Source organism: Thamnophis sirtalis, unplaced genomic scaffold (assembly GCF_051295495.1).
Source record: "Thamnophis sirtalis isolate CommonGarterSnake01/CBP01778 unplaced genomic scaffold, rThaSir2_p1.2 scaffold_2, whole genome shotgun sequence".
NCBI classification, from domain to species: domain Eukaryota; kingdom Metazoa; phylum Chordata; class Lepidosauria; order Squamata; family Natricidae; genus Thamnophis; species Thamnophis sirtalis.
In genome coordinates, this window is record NW_028261382.1 from 11,941,815 (window position 1) to 11,952,293 (window position 10,479).

Genomic DNA, 10,479 nt, shown 5'->3' on the forward strand with positions numbered 1-10,479 from the left:
TTAATGAAAAGAAGGAGTGGGGTGACCGTGACCCGTCAAAACCGCAGTCCACAAAAGCGCGATCGACGAAAGCGCGCATTTGATGTCATCACAGTGCGACGAAAAAAATTAAAAATTGCAATAAAAATAAAATTAAAGCAAGCTGATTCACATAGCAGTAGACTTATATACCGCTTCATAGGCCTTTCAGGCCTCTCTAAGCGGTTTACAGAGAGTCAGCATATTGCCCCCAACAATCTGGGTCCTCATTTTACCCACCTCGGAAGGATGGAAGGCTGAGTCAACCCTGAGCCGGTGAGATTTGAACCGCTGACCTGCTGATCTAGCAGTAGCCTGCAGTGCTGCATTTAACCACTGCGCCACCTTGGCTCATAAAGGTAAGGGTTAGGTTTAGGGTTAGGGTTAGGGTTAGGTTAAGGGTTAGGGTTAGGTTTAGAGCGTTAGGGTTACGTTTAGCGTTAGGTTAAGGGTTAGCGTTAGGTTTAGCGTTAGGTTAAGGGTTAGGTTTAGGGTTAGATTTAGGGTTAGGTTAAGGGTTAGGTTTAGGGTTAGGTTTAGGGTTAGGTTTGGGGGGGTTAGGGTAAGGTTTTCGCTTTATTTTTACATTTTTCGATCACAGCGCGATGTTTTCGTCGCGCTGTGATGACGTCAAATGCGCGCTTTCGGCGACCGTGATTTTGTCGTCCGCGGTTTTGTGGTGGAACCTGGGGTGACATGATTCTAAGGTGCCTTATTCTTGAATCTCTAAAGAATCACAGGTCAGGAAAGATCTGGATTCTAGAAAGAGTGCAGAGAAGAGCAACAAAGAGGATTAGGGGACTGAAGGCTAAAACATAGAAAGAACGGTTGCAGGAACTGGGTATGTCTAGTTTAATGAAAAGAAGGACTAGGGGAGACATGAGAGCAGTCTCCCAATATCTCAGGGGTTGCCACAAAGAAGAGGGAGTCAAGCTATTCTCCAAAGCACCTGAGGGCAGGACAAGAAGCAATGGGTGGAAACTAATCAAAGAGAGAGACAACTTAGAACGGAGGAGAAATCTCCTAACAGAACAGTTAATCAGAGGAACAACTTGCCTCCAGAAGCTATGGATGCTCCATCACTGGAGCTTTTTAAGAAGAGATTGGACAACCATTTGTCTGAAATGGTATAGGGCAGCGATGGCGAACTTCTCTTGGCTCACGTGCCATAAGAGGAGGGAGCACAGGGGGGGTCGTGTGCGGGCATGCCACACCCATAATGCAACTCACAACCCACCCACCCCCAGTCTGCATGCGCGGATAACAGGCACTCCCCCCCTCCCATATTTTCACCCTCCCCAGGCTCCAGAGGCTTTATAGGAGCCTGGGGAAGGTGAAAACAGCCTCCCTGGCCCCCCCTCCAACCCGGAGGCCCTCTGGAGGCTTCAGGGACCTTTAGGAGGCTTCCCTGAAGCCTCTGAAGGACTAAATTTTTAGTCCCCCGGAGCCTTCAGGAAAGTCTCCTGAAGATCCCTGAAGCCTCCGGAGTGCTTAAACCGACCCTACAAGCAAACCGGAAGTCCATTCCCAAGCTTCCGGTTTGCCCATAGGGCCGGTTTTTTGCACTCCAGAGGCTTCAGGGAAGCTCCTGAAGCTTCCGAAGGGCCTCCAGGGTGGGGAGGGGGAGAGGCTTTTTTCACCCTCCCCAGACTCCTATAAAACTTCTGGAGCCTGGGGAGGGCAGAAAATGGCATTAAAAAAGGCTGAAGTCAGCTGGCCAGCGAGTGCATGCGCGCTGGCCAGCTGACAGGGCAACACCTCACATGCCTTGACAAATGGCTCCATGTGGCATGCATGCCATAGGTTCACCATCCCGGGTATAGGGTGTCCTGCTTGATGAAGGGGTTGGTCTAGAAGACCTCCAAGCTCCCTTCCAACTCTGTTATTTTGTTTATCTTGCTAGAAAACTGGTGTCTTATAATCACTGATGTACCTGGATCTGCATGGGATTCCCAAATGATGGAATCCATTTTTATCTTTTTATGTACCACATGATACTAAATGAGATTAAAAGGTCCTGTTGGCATTAAACTAATTTTAAGTCTTTTAAAAACTCAACGGAGCATCTCTTTTTAATACAATTGTACATCGTGAATTAGTATGGAAATCTCTTGAGGAAGATGCTGATTTGCTTGCCCACAAGAAACTTACGGTACCTTCAGAAAGGGGATTATCATATATTACTGGAAGAGAATAAAATACTTTTTAACCAGTTGTTTCATCACCCAGTTCTAAAACCAGAAAATAGGAGAAAAATACCCCCCCCCCAAAAAAGGATGTTTTTCTTAAAGTTTACTTCTAGTGAATTGTTTGAAATTATTCAATGTGATAGTTTCTCATACAGAAGATAGAACAAGCCTGGGTCTACCCTTTAAGAGATGGTGTCCTTAGTCCTCAGCAATAAGACACTAGTTTGGGACATGCACATATTTATTTATTTTTACATTTGGATTTTGCCCCCATCAAAAAAACTATCAGGTTGAGATCTTTTTCTCAGATGGAAATGAAATGTGAATTAGAGTGAAGTCAAACATTCTTGATATTCCACAAGCCCAAAATTTGAGAGAGAATTTTTATAAGATGTTTTATAGATGGCATTTAGATCCTAAAAAACTGGCCTGTATGTATCCGAATTTACAACCCAAATGTTGGAGATGTGATTGTCTCAATGCCACATATTACCATATATGAAGGACTTGTAAAAAGGTAAAAGCATTTTGGATAAAAATATGGTGGATTATGCAAAATGTTCTTTAAAAAAGGATAAAGTTTACCCCTCAGTTATTCTTGTTAGATATAACTACTGATTGTACTGTTATAGAGACTAACTTGATTTTGCATTTAATAACCATAGCAAGACTGTTGGTGGCGCAATACTGGAAGAAGGAAGATTTGCCTACTATTCAAGAATGGACATTAAAAATAACAAACCTAGCAGAGATGGCTAAAATATCAGCATATCTCAAGGACCACTCAAATGAGAGATATAAACTGGAGTGGAGAAGATGGATTGACTATATTCAAAATAAATATGGGACTAAGAAATTCCAGATAGTTTATGACTGAAGAAACAAGGAATGATATAATCTGTTTAGAGTTAGCCTAACAAAGAGGAGTTAAAGCTCAAATGAAAGATGTTACTTTCTTTAAGTTTATTTTAGAATATCTTTGTTAAAGATTTACACCCTGTATTTGTTCTGGGAAGTTGGGGGGGAGGTGGGGGGGGGTTCGGGTGGGGAGGGCAGGGAGGGGAGGTAAATATTTGTAAAAGTTTTTTTTTTCTAAAAATTTTCAATTAAAAAAAAACATTCCTGATATTCAAGGGCAAGAAATTACAGTACACTTAAAAAAAAAACCCACCCTCCATGGTCTAGAATGATATGGGGCCAATTATTCTTTTCATAACTGGAAAGAACATTTGTCTCCAAAGTTGATTCAATCAAAACAAATTAAGCAGGTGTCATGCACCAACAGTTCATTTGATCCTGTGGGATAAACAGATGGATGAGTACACAAATCCTCTCTTCCTGGTTCATTCTGAGAACTTGCACAAGCTGGCAACAGACTCCAGCAAAGCAATTAGTTTGACTCTGTGCTGGCTGTTAGTCAGATCTCAAGGTGCCTATCCAGAGAAGAAGAGGACTTTCACGAGAGTTTGTGTATGATCCAGAAGTTTGTGTCACCAAACTAATCAATGGAATATAAGCATGTCAGGGTTTAGAACAAGAAACATGATGGATGGGATCCCTAATAACCTTCCCTAAAAGCTTTTAATGTGATCAAGAAAATAAAAAAGATTACATACACTCCAGAATAATCCCATTAGCCGAATTTAATTTTACTGAAATTGATATCTAAATAGCATTAAATCAACCTTAGGGTTGTTGTTTTTTTGGTCCTAGGCCCACCTAATTTATTATCCTTTTCTTTTTCAGATTTTGGAAGTCCTTCAACGTGGCTGGAAAAATGTTGCACATCTTGTTGAGGTGCTAAATATTACAAAAGATAGAAAGAGCTGATTGATTCTTTTAGGAAAAAAATAGTACCTAGCTGGAATGGATCCTGTTTTGGGAAAAATGAAGTTGTAGTTGGTGTTCAGAACAGAAATAGGTTAAAGCTTGGGTTTAGCCACATAGCTATCACCATCCGCTGCCCAGAATGTCACTAGTTGGAACTGATGGATATGTCTAGTTCAACTGCAATATTTCAAAACAATGAATTCTGACGTTAGAAACCTTCCAAATGAATTTTCTAAACATAATCTCTCCTTTTACATTATGAACCTTCTGAATGGTACCTTGGTGCTCATCGTTAATTGTTTCCGGGCAGTTCAATGAGTACCAAAAAATTTTTTCACATAAGGAATAAGATAGTGAGTCACAAGGCAGCTAACACTGACAAGTTCTAGCTTGTGTGTGGAGTACCAAACAAACAATGAGTACCGGGACAAAATTTTCACATCAAAATGTGTTCAGTACCAAATTCAATGAGTTTCAAAGCGGTTGAGTACCAAACTATCACTGTATATAGAAATACAACCTACAAACACAATTGAGCCCAAAATGTATGTTGTTAAGTGAGACATTTGTTAAGTGAGTTTTGCCCCATTTTACAACCTTTCTTGACACAGTGGCACAGTGGTTAGAGTGCAGTACTGCAGGCTACTTCTGCTGACTGATGGTTGCCTGAAATTTCGCAGATCAAACTTCACTGGCTCAAGGTTGACACAGCCTTCCATCCTTCCAAGGATGGTAAAATGAGGACCCACATTGCTGGGGGCAAGAGGCTGACACTGTAAACCACGTAGGGAGGATTGTAAAGCACTGTGAAGCGGTATGTAAGTCTAAGTGCTATTGCTAACTAGGAAGGAAGGAAGGAAGGAAGGAAGGAAGGAAGGAAGGAAGGAAGGAAGGAAGGAAGGGATTGTAATGGCACAGTGCTTAGAATGCAGTATTGCAGGTAAACTCTTCCCACAGCCTGGAGTTGGATCCTGGCCGGCTCAAAGTTGACTCAGCCTTCGATCCTTCCAAGGATGGTAAAATGAGGACCCAGATTGCTGGGGACAAGAGGCTGACTCTGTAAACCACTTAGAGAGGGTTGTAAAGCACTGTAAAGCAGTATATAAGTCTAAGTGCTATTGCTATTTATTAAACAAATCACTACAGTGTAAAATTAGGAAAACCATTGTTAAGTGAGTCTGGTTTCCCCATTGCCTTCGCTTGTCAAAAGGTCGCCAAAGGAGATCATGTGACCCCAGGACACTGCAAACGTCTTAAAGATGAGTCAGTTGCCAAGCATCTGAATTTTATTTACATAACCGCGTGGATACTGCAACGGACACCAATGTGAAAAATAGCCGTAAGTCAATTTTTTTCAGTGCTGTTGTAACTTTCAATGGTCACTAAACAAACTGTTGTAAGTTGAGGACTACCTGTAATGAAAGTGTTGGTCAATGAGCCTGTCCTTGCCTGATGTCACTAAGCAAATGGAAAGGACATGCGAGAAAACTTGACTTGTAGTTAACAAGCTGCTGGTCACCCAGTCAGCATACTCACAGCAACAGAAGGGAAATCACTTGTGTATATATTATATTAGCTTTAATATGGAGTTGGATTTGGATTTTATTCAATTTGTAGGCCGCCCTATTCCCCAAAGGGACTCAGGGTGGCTGAACAAAAGCCAAGGGAGGGGAAATTACAAAAAGTAAGACAGAAACAATCAGACAATACGAACAACTTAAAAGCACAACAGACACAGCAAATTCGAGTAGGGGGGGAACTCAACCCCAGGCTTGCTGGGACAGCCAGGTCTTCACGGCCATCCGGAAGGCCTGAAGGGTGGAGAGGGTCCAAATCTCCACGGGGAGCTCGTTCCAAAGGGCCGGAGCAGCCACAGAGAAGGCCTTCCTCCGAGTAGTCGCCAGCCGACATTGGCCGGCAGATGGAATACGGAGGAGGCCTAATCTGTGGGATCAAATGGGTCTGTGGGAGGTAATCGGCAGAAGGCGGTCTCTCAAGTACCCAGGTCCAATACCATGTAGGGCTTTATAAGTAATAACTAGCACTCTGAAGCGTATCCGCTTCAGGGTGATATCACACATCATCATTGAGCTCTGTTGCTCTTTCATCTCCGGCTCAACAGGATGAAAACAAGTGGTCAACCATCAGCCTCTCTGCTTTGCCTGCCATCTATTAGTGGTTGGTGATGCATGGCATGTACTTTGTAATTCATTGAGGTAATGGCCAATAAACATTTACTTTGGAAAAGCTTTACACCAAAGAGAAAGGCCACGGGAGTGAGAGAGCTCTCTGACCGTCAACTTCAATCGGTATAAATTACAGACTGTGTGCTAAGGATAAATTCCAACTAGCGACTGAGCAGTAATATCTTTTATAGGACATCCAAAATGGTAAGTCATTGTGCAGTCCTGAAAAAAATACAGGTTAAATTATTTACAGTTCTCTTCGGGAGATTTGCAGCTGACACTACACACAGTTATAATAGAAAGACACAGAGAGAGGGGGAGAGAGTGAGAGAGAGAGTGAGAGAGAGAGAGAGAGAGACGGAGGGAAAGAGAGAGAGAGAGGGAGGGAGAGAGAGACCCTAAATGAAAGTGTTATTATCTGATAATGAAAGCTTTGATGGACTTGGTATTTGAATAAAATGCAATGAAGAAAAAAGAAAAATTGCTAGAGCCCAAACTGGTATTTGCAAATAGCAATAGCAGTTAGACTTCTATACTGCTTCATAGGGTTTTCAGCTCTCTCTAAGCGGTTTACAGAGTCAGCATATTGCCCCCAACAACAATCTGGGTCCTCATTTTACCCCCCTCGGAAGGATGGAAGGCTGAGTCAACCCTGAGCCGGTGAGATTTGAACCACCGAACTGCAGAACTGCAGTCAGCTGAAGTAGCCTGCAGTGCTGCATTTAACCACTGCGCCACCTCGGCTCCATAATTGTTTGACAGAGGTGGTGATACAAGCAGAACCTGGAAGGAACAACTGGGATTTCAGATGATAGGGTGAATTTTGTGTAACCCACTTAATTTGGCTGCAAATATGCTGAACCCTGAACAAACCCAAAGACCGAGCATGTGCAATATGCTAACGAACCAGAATAAGGAACCTACGAACATAGAACAGAATCATAGAGTTGGAAGGGACCTTGGAGGTCTTCTAGTCCAACCCCCTGCTTAAGCAGGTGATCCTACACTCTTTCAGATAAATGGTTGTCCAGTCCCTTTATGAAAGAAGCCAGTGATGGAGGGCTTAACATTTTCCTGTCCATGCAAAAATAGTCATATGTTTATATCAGCATGACCATTCATCGTTTAAAACAAGGAATTAAACCTAGATTATATGGCATCAGATTGCTGTATCCCCCTGCATTTAACACATTTCAAGAATCCTGAAAGACAGTTTCCTTCCAGGCTGACAGAAACACATATCCATTTAATCAGGCCATTCTGCCTTAAGGTAGGAGTGATGCAATGGCCTAGACTCGCAGTGTTTTTCAATCTTTTTTGTGCAAAGGCACACTTTTTTCATGAAAAAAATCACGAGGCACACCACCATTAGAAAATGTTAAAAAAATTTAACTCTGTGCCTATATTGACTATATATAAGGTGTTTTTCCCACGGCACACCTTACACTATGTCACGGCACACTAGTGTGCCGCGGCACAGTGGTTGAAAAACACTGGCCTAGAGGTGGAGCTCTCACCTCACAATCAGGAGGCTGTGAGTTTGATCCTAGGTAGAGGCCGCTATTTCTCTCTCTGACCACACTGAGAATATATCTGCTGAACAAATCTCTGCATTGATGACAGGAAGGGCATCTACTTAGGCAGAAAACCCTATACCACTTCAGATGGTTAACCAACATCTTCTGAAAGACTTCCAGTGTTGGAGCATTCACAACTTCTGGAGGCAAGTTGTTCCACTGATTCATTGTTCTAACTGTCAGGGAATTTCTCCTCAGTTCTAAGTTGCTTCTCTCCTTGATTAGTTTCCACCCATTGCTTCTTGTCCTGCCCTCAGGTGCTTTGGAGAATAGCTTGACTCCCTCTTCTTTGTGGCAACCCCTGAGATATTGGAACACTGCTATCATGTCACCCCTAGTCCTTCTTTTCATGTGAATTTACTAAGCATGTACTAAACACCAGCATACTGTTTACTTCATTGCAAAATAATCTGCTAACATGATACTTGCAGTTTTGGTTTAGGTTTATCAAAGAACAATTTTCTTCCCCAGTTCCTGCTTTTATACTGCAAAGAAGTTGGGAAAACACCTTATCAAATCTTCCTTTCCATTTCCTCCTATCATCCATTTTATTATTTATTACTTGTCACCTGTTCCCCATTGTTTCCAGGATTCCTTTAAACTTTAAAGGAATAGATTGCAGCAGCTAAACAAAACTCCAAAAGACGAAACTGCTTCACAAACAGATAAACGGCAGAGACGGATAATAGACATTAGCCATTTTACAAGTGGTAACCAGAGCTGCTGGCCAAATATATCTCCCTAACACGATTCCTGGAATGGTAAAAGGAAGGTGGCTTGAATTCATTTCACCTAGCTTTGCAGCCTAATGAGATGCTGGCCAAGAGTGAAGCAGAATGATTATATATCAACTCACTTACTCCTGTTCCAAGTGATAAACCATAAATCTGCCCATAGTTTTTAGCCAGCCAGTTGCAGCATCCAAGGTTCCAGCAAGCCATTCACATCCAACATTAACGTGCCCAGGGTGACATCCAACCAACAATCAAGCCCAGTCATCAATGGTGAGACATACATAGGAAAGAGATCTTCAGGGCTAAGGTTAGACTGCCCACCTCAGCTGTTCTAGTAGAACATCAAGCTTCTGATTACCCCGGACATTTATATTTCCCCCCACTAGTGCAACTGAGACTCTATAGACTGGATTTATTTATAGAGCTTATGAAAGTTGGACCATAAGAAAGGCTGAGCACCAAAAAATTGAGGCCTTTGAACTATGGTGCTGGAGAAGACTCCTGTGAGTCCCTTGGACTGCAAGGCAATCAAACCAGTCAGTCCTAGAGAAGATCAACTCTGACTGCTCTTCAGAAGGTCAGATCCTGGAGATGAAACTCCAATATTTTGGCCACCTAACGAGAAGGAAGGACTCACTGGAGAAGAGCCTCATGCTGGGAACGATGGGGGGCAAAAGAAGAAGGGGATGACAGAGAATGAGGTGGTTGGATGGAGTCACCGAGGCAGTAGGCATGAGCTTAAATGGACTGCAGAGGATGGTAGAGGACAGGAAGATCTGGAGAAACATTGTCCAAGGGGTCGTGATGGGTGGGACACGACTTCGCAACTAACAACAACAAATCTCACATAATAGCAATAGTACTTAGAGTTATACACCACTTCACAGTGTTAAGCGGTTTACAGAGTCAGCCTCTTGCCCCCAACAACCTAGGTCCTCATTTGACCCACTTCAGAAGGATGGAAGGCTGAGTCAACCTTGAGCCTGGTGAGATTTGATCTGCCAAATTGCAGTCAGCCAGCAGTCAGCAGAAGCAGCCTGCGGTACTGCACTCTAACCACTGAGCCACCATTGCTTAAATGTTTGCACATTTAGGTAACATGTCCTAAAACCCACAACTTTGGAAGCTGCAAAAAGATGGAAGCAGCAAAAAGATGCAAAATGATCGGATGAAACTCTGTTCTTTTTCAGGTAAAGTTCTTCTCCTGGCATTCCTGTATGGACTGAGCTTGTGTTTAACTGGGTCAGTTAAAGATAAAGTGACCACATTCACAGACAACACTGGTTGATATAAGCTTGGAGGTTATTTGGTAGCTGAATATGTTCTAAAAGCTCAATTCATTTAATTGGCTCATGATTCACTGTATAATGAGAATTCAGAAAAGAGATAAACGGGTTGAGGATTTTATTATTTTTTTTGAACAGTGCCATTGTCTTAAGACACTGATGATCCAGAATAATTTACATATTTCTTTGGGTACCAGTATAATTATCAATGCCTTTTTGACTAGCAATACCTGAAATAATTATCCTGAAGCACAAGATAAGAGTTTCATTTAAAGGTACAAGAAAAATTCAGATATAGAAGTCTAGATATTTGGTTTGGTTTGGTTTTTTTTTACAAAGGTTACATGGCATTTAAATGACATCCAATTAAAGGCCAGGTGAGTTTCCCTGGGGAGGAAGTTAGAAGCGCTACTGTAAAATGCAACTCCTTTGCAAACCTTAAGCTAGAAATTATCTCCTAAACCTTTGCAGGATTATATTAGATTTAAAAGGATAAGATGGTGTTTGTGATATCCCGAGATGAAGTGCGTTTTGATTGACCGTTGCTGTTCCAAATTAGGTGGAAGGCTCTACACGGGTATCACCGCTAAGTAATTATAAAATAGAAATGTCATTACCGTTGAATGAGATAATTCATCTGATTTATCAGGACGCCAGCC